This window comes from Ceratotherium simum, chromosome 36, assembly GCF_057802395.1.
Source record: "Ceratotherium simum simum isolate JZ-2026a chromosome 36, ASM5780239v1, whole genome shotgun sequence".
Lineage (NCBI taxonomy): Eukaryota > Metazoa > Chordata > Mammalia > Perissodactyla > Rhinocerotidae > Ceratotherium > Ceratotherium simum.
In genome coordinates, this window is record NC_141935.1 from 24,448,591 (window position 1) to 24,469,705 (window position 21,115).

Below are 21,115 nucleotides of genomic sequence, written 5' to 3' on the forward strand. Positions count from 1 at the left end.
GTTCCAAGAAAACATGATGCAGAATGTTAGACACCAAAATATATTGTAATTAAATTAATGAACTTTGGTGATAAAGAAAAAATTCGTCAAGCATCTTGACAGAAAAAGCAAATCACCCTGGGGGAGCGGAACCAGGCGGGACAGCCCTCTTCACAGTGGTATTCAAGGCAGGAGAGAGTGGAGAGAAACAGAGCAGGGGAAGGCTGCTGTCCCCTGGCAGTGGGATCGAACATTCATTTACCCACTTTATCTGGCATTAGCTTGTAAAGCTCAATAGGCACATATCTACAATCCTACCCATTTCACACTTGGATAGATATCCTACAAAAACGATTGCAAATATCCTAGAAGACAAGCACAAGAATGTTCACGACAGCATTGCTCGTGATAGGAAAAAAATAGAAACAATCTGTCCGTTGAAAAGAGAATGGATAAATACATTGTAGCATATTCATGAAATTGAATACTCTACGGCGTGATAATAAATGAACTACATCAACACACATCAATATGATGGGAACTTAGAAACATACTGCATTTGTCATGTTAACAAACAAAATTAAATCGTATAGTATTTAAGGAAAATTTCATGGTAAATCTATAAAGAAAACTTAGGATAATGATTCCGTCTGAGGGCTGGTGGGGAGATCAGCTTGGGAGGAGCCTAAAGGAAGCTTCAGCAGCAGCAGTAATGTCCAGTTATGAGGTTGGGTGATGAATTCGTGCATATTCATTTTATTACGATGATTTAAAATATATAGGTTATGCATCTTCTTTTGTAGATATCAATATTTCATAAGAACAAAGGAAGTGAAATTCTAAATACTTCTTAAAGATTGTTTTTAATCACTAGGAAAATAATTAAGGAAGAAAATAGAGCCCTATAAAGAAAAATATATAGTACTATAAAGAAAGCGTGACCAAGAAAATAGTAACCAGACAAGATGCCTTTCAGTATAAAGGCAGGAGCAGATATTCTCAAACTTGAAAGAGCTCAAGGAATGCAGCACCCATGAGTCCTTCTTGAAAAAAAAAAACCCTGCTTGTTATTAAATCAAACCTGTAGAGAATGAATTAAATGAAGAACTGAAGAATGGAGAGAGATCATTGTAAAAAAACTTAGGGAGAATATTGCATCCATTTAAATATAGAATTATTGCTAAAAAGAAAAGAAAGGGGTGCAGTTATGGCTACAAAAACAGAACATACATGTTATAAGCTTGCACAACGTAATAACGATAACAATAGCAATTTTCTAATGGAAATCAGGGATGGGCTTTCGTATCTGGCCGTGTTGGCGTAAGTGGTACTGGATATAGTCTCCAGCTTAAACAACTATATAAATGGGTAAACAGATGAAACAACTGTTTCCGGGAATCGGACCACAAATGACACAGGGCTGTGGTCCTTGAGAGCAGGGACACACACAGACAACCACCCCAGCTTCCTCCTCCTGGGGGCACTCTCGGAATCACAACTAGGAGATGCAGAGAGGTGGTCTCGCTGAGCTGAGGAGAAGAGCTTGAAGGTCAGGGCTGCTGAAGCCCCTGGACTCCGTGGGGGAAGGAAGTGGAGAGGACGGAGCTCCCAGAGGGGAGGGTGGGGAGCCCAGGAGTCTGAGTGCTGGACAGAGGGCAGACTCTAGAGGAAGGTGAGGCAGGGGGCACCTGCTGTGGGGCTGAAAGCTGCCTGGAGACCCCAGTTGCAAGCAGCTGGCCTTCCCCTGAGCCAAAGTGGATGGGCCCTGCTGAACACCTGGGGCGCCCAGCTGGACCCTGGAAAGGAAGAAACCCAGTGAGAAGATGATGTGGCCCCAGAGCACCCAGATGTGAAATCGGGTCCAGTCTAAAGTCTGCACCAGCAAAAGCAATATCGATTCCAAAGGCAAAACCAAAATTAGGGCGAGGAGACATAGTTTCATCACTAAATAGCAAATGAGCTTACATGAAGCAACATGTACCCTAAGTCCCAGCCTGAAGGTGGTTTTCATGCACTCTCAACAGTTCAACCTGTGTCAACATAAAACGAAAGGTCTTTTTCTACCTCTGGAATATTTGTCGTGAAACAAAGATTGAGACTAATTTTTAGGGCAATTAATGCTTTCTGTGTTTAAACATTTCCTTTTTTTTTTTTTTTTTTGCTGAGGAAGATTCACTCTGCACTAACATCCACTGCCAGTCTTCCTCTTTTTGTATGTGAGCCGCCACCACAGCACGGCCACTGACAGACGAGTGGTGTAGCTCTCCGCCCAGGAACCAAACCTGGGCCGCCGAAGTGCAGTGCACCGAACTTAAGCACTAGGCCCCTGGGGCTGGCCCTAAACATTTCCTTTTAAGAATAATAATATTTAGTATTTGTGATAATATCCTTCCATTTTTAATGACTTTTATGTGGTATTTATTTTGTGTTAATATTCCCTCCTTTTAATGTTTTCTACTATCAAATGTTCACATAGGGTAGAGATTATTTTTATGTTATTGAAATAGATAATTTACAAGCACTATATATTTCCTCATAACAATAATAAATTATACATTTATTACTATATCTTTTTAAAAATAGAAACCCTCTGAAACATTTATTGTAACCCTATCACAGAAACATGATTCATTGTTTATTATCTAGTCACTCATTATTATTTAAAAACAACTAAATTAAGTGTTATTATAGAATAATTATGATTAGAGGGAAATCCCAAGAATTCTTGAGAATTATAATTTGTTCCTGAATGTCAAAGATTAATAAATTACTTTTTTGCCTGATAAACTCCTGCATGTACTTCAAACTTCAGCTCATAAATCCTGACTACTTTAAAACTTTCTGTATTTAAAAAAACTCAAAAACTTTCTGTATTAGCCAGGGCTGATGGTTGCAAATGTCAGAAACCCAAGTCAATCTAGCTTAGGCAAAGGGGGACTTTACTGGCTCATGTAAGTGGGAGTGGTTGTAGCTTCAGGCACAGCTGGATCCAGGGGTTTAGAATGCCGTGATTCCTCTCTCTGTCTCTGTCTCTGTCTGTCTCTCCCACGCTCCCTCCAAGCTTTTCCCCTGACCTGGGTTCAGTTTCTCTCCACCTGCAGTTAAAGATAGTCACTGGGAGCTCCAGGCATACATTGTCCGTAAACCTCATGACCCCAGACAAAGAGACAATGAATGCTTTTCTAACAGGTCTGGTAAAAGTCCTCAGTAGCTTTCTGATTGTCTCTGTGTGTGCTACATGCTCATCCCTAAGCCAGTGATTGTCATCAGCGAGATAGATATTCTGATTGGCCAGACTTGGGTCACGGGTCCTCATCCGGGCTCAGTCTTACCTGATTACAGGGAAAGCGTACAAGACAGATGGGTTCTCTTATCTGAAGAAGGGAGGGATGCAATGCTGGGTGTAGAAGCCGTAGCCGTCCACCTCACCTTCCGCTCTCCTCTCCCGCCCTGGGAAGAATCAACACCTCCCTGTCTATACTGCGGTAACTTTTGTTTCTCCCCGTGTCACATTACTTCTCATAGTACGCTCTTGTTGTGCGAATGTCCCTGCCCCTCTGTGCACGCTCAGGAGCTAGTCTCCCTCGGCATCCCAGCCCCTGGCACGTGCCCGGCAGGTAGTAGGTGCTCAACGTTTCCTGGAATTTATTATGTGTTAGGCACTGTCCAAAGTTCTATATGAATTTGTTTACTCTGCACAGCAATACTATGAAGTAAGTATTATTATCGCCCATTTAAATATTTATTGAATAAATTAATAAAAATAAGTCATGATTTAAAGGAGTTACAAACTGAACCCTGTTCTAGAGCTCAAGGGCTGTCCATCACATTTGGTGCTGTCAAAGGGAACGATTGTCGTGTGAATACTTCCCTGAAGGGAGCGCGTCTGACCACATAACAAGAGCGGGGCGCCCTCCACACACAGTCTGGGCCGATGCCCGTGACCCGGGCCCGGAGGCAGAGGGCACCGGCTGCAAGTCACTCCCTGCCTCCCAGTCCCCAGTCCCCTATAACGTCATAAAATATCTGGGTTCCCCCAAGGCCAGCAAACAAAAGAACAACCGCCTTTTGGAATAAGTGATCCTGATACTGGACCTAGTCCAAGACAGACAGAAGGAATCCCTCCGGTGGAAAAACTGTGGAGTTGCAAAGCAAGAGGGACCTTAAACATCATCTGAGACTGTGTTTTTGTTTTCAAGATGAGGAAACGGAGGCATGTAGAGGTTAAAGAAGTTGTCCAAGGTCGCACAGCTAGTCAGTGTAGAAACTGGAAGTAGGACCCAGGTCACTCTCTGTGTCCCCTGTGGTCTCACATGCGCTGAATCTTTACCTTGGTGGCTTACAGCCCCAGCTTCAGCGAGGCGATATCATTTACCGGGGCAGGCGGCCTCCATGTTTCGTCTTTAGTTCCCTGTGAACACACTCTGGAGGAGACTTGGTTCCAGGCTAGTCAGAGGTGGGGGCCCCAGGACAGACACAACTCTGTTGCCTGGAACCTTCCACACTCAGGGTGGTAGAGCATTGCACCCAGGTGGGTGCAATGAGTCCAATCCCAATGGACAGGTCCACTGCATTTCCTCCAGAGCGGGGTGGCGAAGAGCATTGATTTCATGTTCTGATCTGCAGAACAAATGACCCTCTGACCCCATCAGCTTCCCGAGGATTCTCTCCCTGCCACCGCATACGGCCGCCATGCATTTTCTGGACTCCTCCGCTACCAGCTTCCAGCCTGCCAGGATAGCCTCTTCCAACCCTGGGACAACGCTTAGCAGCGTTATTGAGGATTTTCTAGCTTGATTCCATGCTGCTGCTGTCTCTTGGTCTGAGATTTGGGCCTAGGCCTGATCAGAATATCTGCTAGGCTGGGCTGCTGCTCTTTTTGGATACAGACTCCAAAACACCCCCAATACCCTCAGTCTCCATGGTAACGGGCCCACCCCAGATATGCGCAGGCCCCAGGCCGAGAGGGGGAATGGAGCACCACGTACCCTACATCTAAAGAGTAAGAAGCAATACATCAAACCAATAAACTGTTAAATAAAACGTGTTCTATCCTCCTACCTTGATAAATTTATCTTTCTAACAACAAAATTTTAAAACAGATGTCAAGCTATGATTTTTATTTGACTGTAAGTCCACAAAATATCAGACACATCTAAATTTTTTTATCATAGGACATGTCTGGTGTTCAGTTGATGAGCTGGCAATATCAAGATGAGTAATAAAATAAAGACATACATTATTCACATATTATTATATTATTTATTCTATAAAATTAACTTTTCTTGTCTTCGTTTATTAGCAAGATTGTTAATATTATTGTAATAAAGATGTTCACATAATTTTTTCACCTAAAGGCAATGATCTAAAGAAGTAAATAATAAAAGCAATATATTCAAAGTACACAAAATTTTCATGTATAAGTAATAAAAGCAATATATTCAAAGTACACAAAATTTTCATGTATTTTCACAAAAATATAAAGAAAATTTAAAAAGTTAAAATTATATGTTTTTTAAAAGTTATTTCTCTGGGGCTAGCCCAGTGGTGCATCAGTTAAGTGCACGTGCTCCACTTCAGCGGCCTGGGGTTTGCCGGTTCGGATCCCGGGCGCACACCAATGCACCACTTGTCAGGCCATGCTGTGGCAGCCTTACGGAGGCCCACATATTTGTCCCATATAAAGTGGAGGAAGATGGGCATGGATGTTAGCCCAGGACCAGTCTTCCTCAGCAAAAAGAGAAGGATTGGCAACGGATGTTAGCTCAGGGCTGATCTACCTCACAAAAAAAAATAATAATAAAATAAAACTCCCTACACACACACACACACACACACACATACACACACACAAGTTATTTCTCTTTTAAAATATTTAAACATATCTATTAAACTTAAAAGCCAAATTATAAATTATAATCAATGACTATAAACATTTTGATCAAAAGTATTTAAACAAAGATGAAATTTGAAAATTTAATTGTCTTATTACATCTTTTTATAGAAACAAAACTCTTTCCATTTTAGCATTCCATGCCCAACTAGTTAACAGAATATAAAAAGTTAGTATCTCATTTCATACACATTACATCTAGATCATATACTGTTGATCCACTTTATTTGCAGAGTCTGTATGTATGAATTCACCTACTCGCTGGAATTTATTTGTAACCCCAAAATCAATACTTGCAGCCCCTTCGTGGCCATTTGAGGCCATACATACAAAAAATTGGCAAAAAATTTGAGTCACCTAATGTGCACGTTCCCAGCTGAGATGAACAAGGCGAGGCTCTGCCTTCTCGTTGGAGCTTTCTTACTGTAAACAAGTGTCCCTTTCTGTGGTCTATTTAGTGGCACGATTTTCGAATTTTTGTGCTTTTTTGGGTGACTTTGCTGCTTAAAATGGCCCGCTGTGTAGCGCTGAAGTGTTGTCTGATGGTCCTAAGTGCAAGAAGGCTGTGACGTGCCTTACAGAGAAATTACATGTGTTAGATAAGCTTGGTTCAGGCATGAGTTCTAGCGCTGTTGGCCGTGATTCAGTGTCAATGCATCAACACTATATATTAAACAAGGTGTCTTTAAACAGAAACACACATAAAACAAGGTCATGTCTCGATCGGTGGACAAAAATGTTGTGACCAGAAGCTCGCAGGAACCTAACTCGTATTTCTCCTAGGAGCAGTGGTTTAGTATTCACTACTTCAGTGTTCGTGGTGATTTTATAGAACATAACTACTGTCAGTAACGAGAATCGACTGTATAACCAAATCTAAGAGTGATGTTTAATATTGCAAAGTATTCCATGGCTGGCATGTGCAACAGGGGCAAATACTGTGCTGGTGAGGGCCTCCAGAACCACAAACGGGAATCCAAAGGGAAGCCAGAAAATGCACGTGTGACACCACTGGCAATGGTGCTTCGTTGTACAAGAATCCATTGCACTCATGCTGGAAAGAGAATCGAACAAGTTAATTAATGTGGCTTTTATCTAAGTTCTTCCACTGCTCAAATCTTTCCACACTCCAAAAACAGTGTCCATCTCCAATGTTGGCAGTGATACAACCCACAAACTTCATGGCATTCAGATGTAGTCACTTTTTGTTTTGAAAATATGGGACACGAGATACGGAGAAGCATTCTCTGGGGCCTGAATGATGTTAGTCAACGGAACAGATGTTTAGGGTTACAGATCTCACTGTGCCACCTCTGAGCTCTAGATCCCAGTGACAAAGCCTTCTGTACGTCATGTGATAGAGTCATATTTGACGCACGTGTTTGATACACAGAGCCCCGAAAGCCCTGGCCTGGGGCAGAATGAGTGCTGTCTAAGGATGGTGCTCCATGGTTGCCTGCAGCTCAGCACCCTAAGTTCTGCCCGGGGGCGTCCGAACCAAACACTGTATCGATACTGTTCTTCATCAACTCTTTTATCGCAATCCAACTCCACAAGCTCTGAAGTTCTGACACGTCGTATGTGAGTTTTCCACAATAGTGTGTTTGTGTTAAATTGTTATTGCAGTCCCTTGTCAGAAGAGGAAGTTTGTTTATTGTTTTGGAGAAGAGACAGCAGATGGTTCTCTTCAAGTCACCTAGTAAATGTATTTAAAAACCCAGAGTATATTTTTTTGACAAAACGTGACTTGCTTGGCACACAATCCCTTGCTCTAGCTCTTTCCCCAGATTCTAGAAGATCAAGATTGTTAAGCAGTCCTCAATTTTTTTCCAGGAGGTTTTCCTCTGTGACTCTATCACATTTCCCTCAATTTTCCTGCGTTCTCCTTTCTTCTTTTTATTTCCATCCTTCAGGGGTTAGCATCCGAGACTGCCGGTCGCTAGCTCTGTGGCCTTTGGAAAGTCCCTCTGCGCCTCCGTTTCCAAATTTATAGAGTGAGAATGCTTGTGCCCACCACACGGAATTGCTGTGACGTCAAGTGACATCCTTTCTGCTACGTGCTGAGTGCTGAGCTGAGCACAGAGTACTTAGTCAGGACACATTCCCGGTCATCTTGCTTGTTTTTGTGGCAGGAGGATTTGACTAATCCCTCCACACCCCTCCCTCAAAAGAATTTCATTGAACTTGGAGCCCTTCCCAGGGTAACAAAGCGAGGAGTCATTAAAGATGAATGTTGCTCTTTTATGATCCAGATAGGCCCGTGGGCGGAGCAAGAAGTAACCGAAGTCGCTTCTCATCACCATGACCGGGTTGACAACAGCAGCTGGTCCCGTTCCTCTGGACTGAGAAAATAATTCCTCTTCAAATGTGCTGTTGGGCAATAAAAAGGAAACATATGAAGATATGCAAAAATGAACATGAGTCTTAATCTAATGGCTTCTAGATTTGGGATCTACGTCACACGTGTGGGAACACCAACAAGGAAATTCCAGCTAGAGCAGCCACGTCCACTCTCACCCGGGGCCAGGCAGCTTGCCCGGTTCTTCTCCTCGAGACGGGGCAGCATCCCAGCGCAGACACAGAGCTTGGTGGGGACAGGGGACCGAGATCTAATGTGTGTTGTGGGCAGGGTGGCGGGGGTGAGGCTGAAGGTTTGTTGGGAGACACAGGAAGAAGGAAGCCGTGGGGAAAGGAGCCGGAATCTGAGACAGGCGTGAGGGCAGGGATTTATCGGAGGGGTATCTGGGAACTCACATATTGACAGGGAGCTGGAGGACCAGGCTCAGACAGATCCCAATAAGACACGGTCTAGTCAAGATCCCCCAGGGGCCGTCTGTGAAGGTTGCTGTCGTCACCACGCACATTCAGCATTGCTCCCCTGGACCCGGGACACTCACCCACGTCCTACAGGATCCTGCACCCCTGGATGCGCCTGCCCCCACTCTGGGCTGCGGGGTCCCCCATAGCTGCTGCTGATCGCCTCTGACTACTGTGTCTTAGCGTCCCTCCCTCAAGATTCCGGGTCCTGCTTGGCCCGCACTGCCCTCCCACCAGGGCTGGGATTCCCCCAACCAGGGGTCGGGGTGGGGGTGTTTGGCTGCTGGGTGACTAATAGGACGCGTGTTCCTCACAGGCCCTCAGCCTCGCTGCAAACGGAAGGAATCTGTCAGCACATCTAAAGATTTATTTATTTATTTTCGCCCCAAAGCCCCAGTAGATAGTTGTATGTCATAGTTGCACAGCTTTCTAGTTGCCGTATGTGGGACGCGACCTCAGCGTGGCCGGAGAAGCAGTGCGTCGGTGCGCGCCCGGGATCCGAAACCGGGCCGCCAGCATCAGAGAGCACGCACTTAACCGCTAAGCCACAGGGCCGGCCCATGTCAGCACATCTAAATGAAACCTCTCCAGCCAGAAGGCAATGGGAAGTCTCAGAAGAACAGGACGTAGAGACCTGGAAGGCAGGTGTTGGTATGCCCATTTCGTGTCTGATTTTGTCAAAGATTCATTGAGTCCTACTCCCCGCCAGGCCCTGTGTTAAGTGCCAGGGGTGTGCCACAGCTCCTGCTCTCAAGAGGGCACTCTGCAACCTGGGGGATGGACGTGATGACAGAGGCCAGCACGGGAGCCTGGGAAGGCCATGAAGAGGCCCCTGTCCGGGCCGGCCCTGTGGCTTGGTGGTTAAGTGCGCGCGCTGCGATGCTGGTGGCCCGGGTTCGATCCCGGTTGCGCATCGAGGCACCGCTTCTCCGTTCATCCTGAGGCCGAGTCCCACATACAGCAACTAGAAGGATGTGCAGCTACGACACACAACTATCCACTGGGGCTTTGGGGGGAAAAATAAAATAAATAAAAATCTTTAAAAAAAAAAAAAAAAAAAAAAAAAAGAGGCCCCTGTCCCACCCCTGGGACACATGAAATTTGAGAAATGTCATTATTAGCCCCATCTGACCCAAAGTCCCTTTTCCTAACAGTGTATATCTCCTGAAAGGGAATTAATGCATAATATAACCTACGTGCATACATATTTTCAAAAAAAATGAGGCCCTAACTAGGTCATAGAGGTCACGTGGAGGAAGAAAAAAGGAACATATTTATAAGAAAGTAATACGCCTTTTAATACGTGACTGTGTCGGCACGACTACTCCAGAAGACGGGAGGAGGGGTGACATGTCAGCATCTGTGCTTAGAAGCTCCACACACGTGACCGTGACACGAGTGGGCTGACACAGGCGTGTGGACTTGGCGAGTCAGACGTCACAGAGCTTTGCCATAGCTGACGTGATTTTCTGAAATGGGGAACGACTCGGTAAATCTGAATAAAGTGAAGCCCAGTCTTCCCTGGATAATCTTGTATTTTCCAAAACTGTGAAAAAGCTCTTGGGTTTACATGTGAAACGGAGTTAGGTTCTAGGCTCAATGAATTATAACCAGGGGCGTCCCCTGACATACCTTTGTGTATTCGTTTCCTGTGGCTGCTGTAACAAATGGCTTAAAACAACACGAATTTATTCTCTTACAGTTCCAGACGTCAGAAGCCCAAGACCAGTTCCTGTGCTAACGTCACGGTGTTACCAAGGCTGGTTCCTTCTGGAGGCTCTGAGAGGAGAGTCCAATTCTTTACCTCTTTCGGCTTCTAGTGGTTGCCTGCATGTGGCCCCTTCGTCCCTCCTGACAGCACATCTTCACACGCCCTTCTCCTCTGGCTCTGACTGCTCCCAAGTCCATTTTTTTTTTTTTTTTTTTTGTGAGGAGATCAGCTCTACGCTAACATCTGATGCCAATCCTCCTCTTTTTTGCTGAGGAAGACTGGCCCTGGGCTAACATCCGTGCCCATCTTCCTCCACTTTATATGGGACGCCGCCGCAGCATGGCCTGCCAAGCAGTGCATCGGTGCGCGCCCGGGATCCGAACTGGCGAACTCAGGGCCGCCGCAGCAGAGCGCGCGCACTTAACTGCTTGCGCCACCGGCTGGCCCCCCAAGTCCATTTTATAAGGAGCGCTGGGACTATACCAGCCCCAACTGGATAATCCAGGACAATCCCTCCACCTCAAGATCCTTAATTTAATCACACCTGCAAAGTCCTTTTTGCCGCAAGGTGACGTTCACAGGTTCTGGGGATTAGGATGGGAGCACGTTTGGGGGCGAATATTCTGCCTTCCAGACTTGTATTCTAGCTCCTGCCACAGGGTGTGATTCCATGCAGACTCTTACCTCTCATAAAGAGCAGCTTGCCTCAAGGGTACCCCAAGCGTGTTGGCTTTCTGCACTGGCCTTCTCCTGCCCTGGGTATCAGAGGGCACAAGCACTGCTAGGAGATGGAGGCGAGTGCAGCCTCTGGAATACTCTCGACCAACGAGGAACCCTGGAGGGATGCTCCTGCCTCTTGTTCTTCAGGTGGGGTTACTATACGGAATCGGCTCATGTGATTATGGAGGCTGGGAAGTCTCAGGATCTGCAGTCAGAAAGCTGGAGACCCAGGAGAGCCGATGGTGTCTTTCCATCCAAGTCTGAAGGCCTGAGAAGCAAGACAGCCAATGATTTCAGTTTGAATTGAGTCCAAAGGCAGCAGAAGACCAATGTCCCAGCTCAGAGATAGTCAGGCAGAGAAAGAGTCGGACACAACCAAGTCAGCCTTTTATTCTATTCAAGCCTTCAACAGATTAGATAAGGCCCACCCATGTTGGGAAGGGCAACCTGCTTTACTCAGTTTACCAATTCAAATGTTGATCTCATCCAGAAGCACCCTCACAGACACAACCAGGATAATGTTTAACCAAATATCTGGGCACTCCATGGCCCAGCCAAGTTGACACATAAAATTAACCATCGCACTCTCTCTGCTTCCTGAAATCATCTTCTAAATAAACCACACATAAACCTATACTTCGAGATCTGCTTTTGGGGCAACCCAAACTAAAACAGCAGGATTTTCAGCAACATTGATGTCATATAAGACATACACAAATCCTGCAGGACTAAAGACAGTTCTCTGCCGTGTAGAATATCTACACATTGCAGAATGCCTATTATTCCTGGCACCTGCAAACTAAATGCCAGTGACACGTAAAATCCCCAAGCACTATGACAACCAAAAGAGCCCTATACATTTCCAAAACACTCCCAGGGGCAATATTACCCACTTACCCCCACCCCCTCCACCAAATTGAGAACCATTTGTCTAGAGGAAGTGGGCTTCAGGCATGGCTTGATCAGGACTCTAGCTATGTCTTCCACTATTTTCTCAGCTCTGCTCTCTTCTGTGTGTCAGCTTAATCCTCAGCCTGCCCTTCCTCTTGGAGACAAGTTTGCTGCAGCTGTTTCAGGAGCATGTCCACATATTCCAGAGGCCAGAAGAAGTGAGAACACTCTGCCCCCATATTTCCAGCAAGATTCCTGAGATCCACCCTGAATAGGTCAGATGAAGTCACATGTCTGCCTTGTTGATACTTTACTTGGAGTATGGAATTTTTTGTGGATTTTTTTCAGGGGGGCCAATCGTGGTCCAGTCTGGAACAGAAGCTGGGGGTGGAGTCAGTCTCCCTGAAGCCCATGGGGTGTGTGTGGTTGATGCCTGGAAAAAAATTTGAGCATTTTTAAGAAGAATTGTTAGGAGGGGAAAGGATGCTGGGTGGAGAACCAACTAATGCACACAATAGAGAACGTGGCACTTTTGTGGAGATGCAAGTTGCGTGGTGTGACTGTGGTGTGGGGAGCAGGAGAATCGTGGAGCTGAACTACAGCAGGGAGCAGATAACAGACCCTTTAACTGAATGAATTTAATCAGTTCCCCTTGTTCCTCACCATGTTTACTAAGCAAAGTCCTAGTAACACTTTCACTTCCCACCCCTCCTCCATCTCTGGAATGCTCTGACTGGTCCTCCTGGGGACTGTATTTCTCACTTTGAATCAGCAGCATGGCACTCTGGTCTGTACATCAGTCTCTGTGGGCCAGGTTACTGTTAATTGGCCCCTGAAAAAATGGGCACCCTCATGGTGAGTGACGTTAGATTCCTGAGCCACATGCACGCTCTTTCTCACATACATACACACACTCACACCACCCCTCACATCCCTGGTGGGAAGAGGGGGCCCTATTAACAAATAGAGGAGGAAGAGGCTGACCCAGCCTATGTCTAGGTGCCTATGGAGAGCCTCGAACCCAGCCCTGACTGCACAGGGGCAAGCTGACCTCAGAAGATCTGGTCTTCATCAAATGGCCTCCATCCATGTCACAGCCACCTGCAATCAACTGTTCAGCTGTCTTTGTTCCTACGCCATAAACAGTGGTCTCATGAATCTCTCTCTCAGTCTCTTAAAAAACAAGAGCTCTCTGCTGGATCCTTATAACAACACCAGGAAGTTTCTAAGGAAGAAAAACCTGGCACGTGCAGAATGAAACCCATCCATGTCCATCTTCATAATTTAGAGGCTCCTGGGACTCAAAGCCATCTCCAGGCTCCCTGCCTCTGGCAGAGACTCCGCCCGAGCAGGCTCCTTCCCCAAGTCCGGCAGCCAAGACAGCCTGCCCCCGCGATTGTGATGGAGGCTCCAGCGGCTCTGAGGCCTGGCCCCGGACAGCAGAGCCCCTTCGGCCTTCGTGTTCCCACAAGGCAAGGTTCAGATTTCTCCACTTCACTCTCCAGAAGCTCAGCTGCCCAGACAGTGGAAATTTTGATTCCGTTTTCTGCAGCTTCCTGTTCATCTCATCCCTGAGAAGGTGATATGGATTCTCTCAACAGTGTCAAGATGTGAAATAAATTTTCATGCAAGCAAAGGGCCAAAACCACCAGGGCCGGGGGGTGGGGGTGGGGGGTAGGGTGGAGGGATGGGAGAGGGAGAGGGAAATGAAAAGTCTGAGGCTGACATATTGCAGGCCAAAGAAACATCATTTGCTCTTTTCCGGCCCTGAGAGAAAAAGCTCCTCGAAAGGGCCGCACTGCTCTTCCCAATTATGGAGATGTGGTTTGGGCTGGAGGACCTACTGTTTCCAATCAACAGAGGTGGGCAGCTGGGCTTTGCCTTTCTTTTCCTTTGAGGGTCACACCAGTTCTGTTTGTGACCTTAGAAACCCTCCTCACCACGGATCACACTTTGTTTAAATTCACAAAACCTTGCGGGGGTTTATTGCCGTTTTCGGGGCCCAGCCCCTTATTTGGTCTTTGGAAGAGGACGGTCTCCCGCTGATTCATAGCCCTCCTATTGCATGGGCTCAAGGGGGAGAGACGGACAGGAGGAGGCTGAGAACGAGGAGATAAAAGACTCGAATAATAAAGCAAAGATATGGGGCGAGCACACGTGTTGTTTTCCTCTGTCCTGGTGTTATTAAGCACTGTCTCTTACCTGAACACAGTCGACCATTTCTTTCATGAGAAGGGGCCTTTGGAGCCTCAGAGTTTGTCCTGTTAAGATGTTGCTAATGTAAGGAGAGGGAGGGCGGTGATAACGGGAGACTTGTGTGGTCAGACACACGTGGGTTCACCTCTTGGTTCCTCATCTGTTGGCTGTGTGCCCCAGGACGGTGATCTAACCTCTCTGAGCCTGTTTCTGCACCTGCAACATCAGACTAAGAACACTGCAGCAGGTGGATGGCCAGTGGAACGTGGCAGCGTGGAGACAGGTCACTAGGGAGAGGCCAGGGTGTGAGTGTGAGAGTGTATGTGATCTGCGAGTGTGTGTGTGTTGGGGGGCATTGCTATCCTCCCTGAAGTCAAATTGAAAGTTCACAGAAATCTGTGTGCTGTCAGCAAGTTTTCTGAAAACTGCTGCATTTACTGCCCACTGTGCAAAGCTGAACATCTTGTCTTAAACTCCCTTTTACCAAGTGGCCGAGGAGACCACCCCGTGTGGATTAATGAGTGTTTGTTGTACCGAGGCCGTGTTTGATATCGTCACTCTCAGCGGTTTTTCCTCTCCTCCTTCTCCTTTCCAGACTGAGGGGTCCTTCTTCCCAAGGGCAAGCCTGTGCTCATCCGCATCCTTCAAAGTCGACTCCCTTCCACATGAGAGTGGAAAGGACAGGAAAACGATTCCAGCCAAGAAGAGAGGCCCTTCTGCCTGGAAGTAGAGGCGAGCCTTCCATGGTACCTTCTAGAAACAAACTGCAAGCACATAGGAGTGGTGGAGATGCAAAATCTACCGTCCCTTTCTTCCAGGGCACACAGCTAAACCACATTCCCCTGCCTTTCTCGCGGTCAGTATGCTATGTGATGAAGTTCTTGCCAGTGGAATTTGAGCAGAAATGATATGCAGCTCCTGCTCGGCATTAAGAGTATAGGCATCTCTCTTCCATGCTTTTCCTCTTTTTCCACCCACTGGACAGTTGGAACTTGCAGCAGCCAAGCTTCAGCATGCAGATGGCAAGAAGGTCACAGGGATGAGAGAGCAATGACTCAGGAGGAACCCAGGTCTCTGAATGACCAGGCAGAGCAAAGCTGCCCACCACCTTGGAATTCTCACCTGGAGCAAGATTTAAACACATTTGTTCTTTTTTTTAATACATCTTATTTATTTCTTTTTTCTTTTTTTTTTTTTTTGTGAGGAAGATCAGCCCTGAGCTAACATCCATGCTAATCCTCCTCTTTTTGCTGAGGAAGAACGGCTCTGAGCTAACATCTATTGCCAATCCTCCTCCTTTTTTTTTTCCCTTTTTCTCCCCAAAGCCCCAGTAGATAGTTGTATGTCATAGCCGCACATCCTTCTAGTTGCTGTATGTGGGACGTGGCCTCAGCATGGCCGGAGAAGCAGTGCGTCAGTGCGCGCCCAGGATCCGAACCCGGGCCACCAGTAGTGGAGTGCGCGCACTTAATCCCTAAGCCACGGGGCCAGCCCATCTTATTTATTTCTGAGTATTTTTTTTTTTTTGGTGAGGAATATTGTTGCTGAGCTAACATCTGCTCCCAACTTCCTCTATTTTGTATGTGGGATGCCACCACAGCATGGCTTGATAAGCGGTATGTAGGTCCACACCTAGGATCCGAACCCAGAATCCCTGGGCCACCAAAGCGGAGCCCACAAACTTAACCACTACGCCACCAGGCCAGCCCCATCACATTTGTTCTTTAAGCCACTGATATCTCAGGGTCTTTTTGCTATAGCAGTCTGGCCTCCACCCTAACTAACGCACCTAAGAATGCTCTGCTCCCCTTCCTCTTCTAGAGGAGAGTAAGAGGCACAGGCTCTGAGCTGCTGACGGCCACTGTTTGGTAGAGATTTTGCTTTTGTTTTCAATGCAAGGAGAATGAGTTGCCTAGCAGAAAAAGTTGCAAAGGATCCAAGAGTGCTTTGAGCCATATGCATTTGTTCATTCATTCATTCATTCATTCCACAATCATTGCCTGAGCATCTCTCTGTGTAAGGAGGCAGTAGGCTGCCTGCCTCTCATTCCAGGCATTCTCTGCCCACCCTACTCCCCCCATGTCCAGGATGCCACATTCCCTGATCTTTGGGAAGTGGGATCTACGGAGATGAAATGTGAATTCCTGGTCGAATGCTTTGACGTGTGGGCAGCAGATGGAGAACAATGAGGATGGAGGGTTTGGGTCAAGGAAAACATTCTTTGTCCTTGGGTACCAGCCCCGTTCTGGATCTTACAGACTTGCAATTGTTCGCTTCTATTTATTCACCACCAGATTTATTCCTGACACACACATCTCCCTCCTACCTGGGGCTCTGTCTTTCCCTGTGCTCATTGTCGCTGGTGACTGTTTAAAGGAGGCGGGGGATAGACGTGCTCAGAAGGCCTGGCGAATACCCTGACAATGAACACATACCAGCCGGGTCATCTGACTTCTAGGCTCTGGAATTCTGGCTCCTCCTCTATAAAACGGGGATAAGCTTTTCTGTCCCGATTGCTCACATGGTTGTTGTCAAGTTGGGACGCAAATGTGGAGTATATTATAGTGAGTTTTTCTGAGTCCCACCATTTATAGCGCTAGGGGCATTTGAGGGCACTGGACACTCCCAAACTGCGGGTCATATGGGTTGACACGGTGACCCCAAGGGAACCTCTGCCCGCTATGTATGAAACTCTGTAAAGCTCCCGATCTGCAAATATTTCCTTTCACAGGGACCTTGCTAAAAGTAAAGGGACTAGCCCAAATGCCCATCAGCAGATGAATGGGTAAACCAATTGTGTTACATACACAGGATGGAATATTTTTCCAGCCACAAAAAGGGAGTACTAATACACGCTACGATGTGGATGCATCTCGAAAACATTATGCTAAGTGAAAGAAGCCAGACACAAAAGGTCACATATTGTTTGATTCCATTTACATAAAATATTTAGAAGAGTTAAATCTATAGAGACATAACACAGATTGGTGGTTGCCAGGGGCTGGGGGGAAAGGGAAATGGGGAGAAACTGCATAATGGGTCTGGAGTGGTGGAAATATTTTGGAACTAGATAGAAGTGGTGGTTGCACGACATTGTGAATTACTAAAGGCCACTGAACTGTTCACTTTAAAATGGCTAATTTTATGTTATGTGAATTTCACTTCAATAATATATATATATATATATTTTTTTTTGGTAAGGAAGACTGGCCCTGAGCTAACATCTGTGCCAATCTTCCTCATTTTGTATATGAGATGCCTCCACAGCGTGGCTTGATGAGCGGTGCACAAGTCCGCACCTGGGATCTGAACCTGCGAACCCCAGGCCACCAAAGCAGAGCACACGAACTTAACCACTACACCACCAGGCCTGCTCTGCCAATAATATTTTTTTAATTGAAGTATAGTTGACATACAATATTGTATTCATTTCAAGTGTGCAATGTAATGAGTAATTTTTTTTTTTTGATGAGGAAGATTGGCCCCAAGCTAGCATCTGTCACCAATCTTCCTCTGTTTGCTTGAGGAAGAGTGGCCCTGAGCTAACATCTGTGCCAATCTTCCTCCATTTTGTATATGGGATGCCGCCACAGCATGGCTTGATAATCGATGCGTAGGTCTGCACTCATGATCCAAACCTGTGAACCCCGGGCTATGGAAGTGGAGCATGCAAACTTAATCTTTACGCTGCTGGGCAGGCCCCAATAATATTTTTTTAATTGAAGTATAGTTGACATACAATATTATATTCTTTTCAAGTGTACAACATAATGAATAATGTATATATATATTTTTTTCATGAGGAAGATGGGCCCTGAGCTAACATCCGTGCCCATCTTCCTCTCCTTCATACATGGGATGCTGCCACAGCATGGCTTGACAAGTGGTGCATAGGTCCGCGCCCGGGATCCGAACCTGCGATCCCCAGGCCGCTGAAGCAGAGCATGCTAACTTAACCACTACGTTGCCAGGCCGGCCCTGAACAGTATTTTTTTTCAATTAAGAGAGCTAATTAAATGATAATGTTTCACAATGGAACCTCAGCAGTGGCTGCCTGTGAACCTTGGGGTGAGTTATTCTTTAAGCTCTCTGAGGTGGTCTCTTCCCTTCTCTCCACTCAAAACCCCTCAGGCACCTGTAACACACATATAACTACTCCTGTGATTATCACTCTTTGATGCAACAAAGGCCTACATCAGGACTTGACTAACTTCACCAACCGGCTGCCTACCTAGGCTTCTGGGTCCATGCTCAGGGCAGCTTCAGACAGGACACTGAAATTTATATATCTTCACGAGAGCCTACAAATACTGAGACAGCCATTCTGGAGAAATTAGATTCAGTTTCCAGGCCAGACTCAAAACAGTGAAACCTGTGTGTGTGGCTGTGTGAGGTTATACGCTGAAATGTTAATAGTGATGATGTCTTATCTTCGGGTGGTGGGATTAGGGCTGGGAATTTTAATTTCCTTTTTTTTTTTTGTGAGGAAGATCAGCCCTGAGCTAACATCCTATGCCAATCCTCCTCTTTTTGATGAGCAGTGAGTAGGTCTGTGCTCAGGATCCGAACCCGTGAACCCCGGGCCGCCGAAGGGGAGCGCGTGCACTTAACCACTACACCACCTGGCCGGCCCCTTAATTCCCTTTTTTATGCTTACCTAGGTAAAATACCTAGGTAAAAAATAATTTTAAAATAAAACATGATTTGTTTATGTACTTTTAAAGAAAATATTAGGTGGGGATGGTTTGTTTAAAGATGGCGTGTATATATTCATCAAAAATTATATTCATCCATTTAGAAATTTAGAAGTCCATGTAGGTGCGGGGTTAAAAAAATGAGAATGCCCTTGCCCTGAGAGGGTTCACAGTGACTGTCACCCTCACAAAGCTACATGGAAACACGGGGGGGAAGATGCATTAATTTTACCTGGAGGAGTCAGGAAGGGCTGTATAGAGAAGGTGTCATTTGAGCTGACTTCTGTTCCAGCCAACTGGTCTACCCATTTCCTTCACCTCTTCAGTCTTCATTGTTGTCATTCTTCCTTTGCTTTTGTCACGACCGTATCCTTCTTCCAAGGACCGTAGCTGCTCCCTCTTCTGTATTACTGTATCGTTCGCTGATTGCATCATTCTTATGGCGTGTGTGGTATGCTACTTATCTTTTCATGTATATATCGCCCCAGTTATATCATGATCTTTTTTGAAGGCAGAGGCTGCTATTCTATACCTTTCGGTAACCAGAGCATCCTAAAAAAAGTGAGTTATTGATGGTTATGATGTCGTACATATATTCTGAATCCTTCAATAATACAATGGACATGTCAGAAGAATCTTTACCATCTGGCTTTTAAAATTCTTGAGATGCATTCTTAAAAGAGACACTATCATAAATTAAGAGTTGGTGGGCGTAAAGCCAGGCTGCTCATAAATGCTCTTTATCTCTGGGAGGGACCAAAGTAGACTAAAAAAGTGGATGAAAAATGGGCTTCAAAAAGGTATCAAGTCGGGCCGGCCCCGTGGCTTAGTGGTTAAGTGCGTGCTCTCCGCTGCCGGCGGCCCGGGTTCGGATCCCGGGTGCGCACCGAGGCACCACTCCTCCAGCCATGCTGAGGCCGTGTCCCACATACAGCAACTAGAAGGATGTGCAGCTATGACAGACAACTATGTACTGGGGCTTTGGGGGAAAAATAAATAAATAAAATCTTTAAAAAAAAAAAAGAGACACTATCATAAATTAAGAGTTGGTGGGCATAAAGCCAGGCTGCTCATAAATGCTCTTTATCTCTGGGAGGGACCAAAGTAGACTAAAAAAGTGGATGAAAAATGGGCTTCAAAAAGGTATCAAGTCTATTCGTTGTGTCAAAAACAGAAACTCTAGATAAAATATGTTCACATAAATACCAGATACAAGTTAGGCACTGAAAGAGTCCTCATCTGGGTTTGAAATGATTCTTTCTTTAGAATGAGAGATGATAGCTGAAAACCCTTTAGATAAACAATGCCGTTTTCAACTTATCTTCAGAAAGGTTTGTTGCATTAGTTCAGTTTAGGCCTGGTGAGAAGTCACAGAAGCCCAGAATAATAGTCGCTTAAGTAAATCAAAAGCGTATTTCCCTCTCATATGTAAGAAGTTTGGAGGCTGTCAGTCTAGGGCTGAGGCAGCCCTCCATGCTGCTTTCAGGAAACCAGGTCTTCAATCCTGTTGCACTGCCATCTGCGGCCTCCATTCCCAAGATAGCTACCAGAGCTCCAGCTGTTACGTTTGCAATCCAGGAAGCAAAGAGGAGGAGGAGAGAAGGAAGGATATAGTCCCTCTTTTTAAGGACTCTTTGAGGAAATGCAAATACCATTTCCATAACACTATCTTTGTCAGAACACACTGGAAAGCATGATCTCTATTCAAGGCCAAAACACGCCCAGCTACACATCAGGGTACGGGGATTTTTTTGGTGCCATGGACTCCTTTGGCAGTCTAGTGAAGTCTGTGGACCCCTTCTCAGAATAATGTTTTTTTTATTTTGTTTTGTTTTCTTTTGTTGTGAGGAAGATCAGCCCTGAGCTAACATCCATGCTAATCCTCCTCTTTTTGCTGAGGAAGACTGGCTCTGAGCTAACATCTATTGCCAATCCTCCTCCTTTTTTTTCCCTTTTTTCCCCCAAAGCCCCAGTAGACAGTTGTATGTCATAGTTGCACATCCTTCTAGTTGCTGTATGTGGGACGCGGCCTCAGCATGGCCGGAGAAACAGTGCGTTGGTGTGCGCCTGGGATCCAAACCTGGGCCGCCAGCAGCAGAACGCGCACTTAACCGCTAAGACATGGGGCTGGCCCTCAGAATAATGTTTTTAAATGAATAAAATAAAATACATAAGATTACAAAAAAATCCAATTATGTTGAAATATGGTTTTAT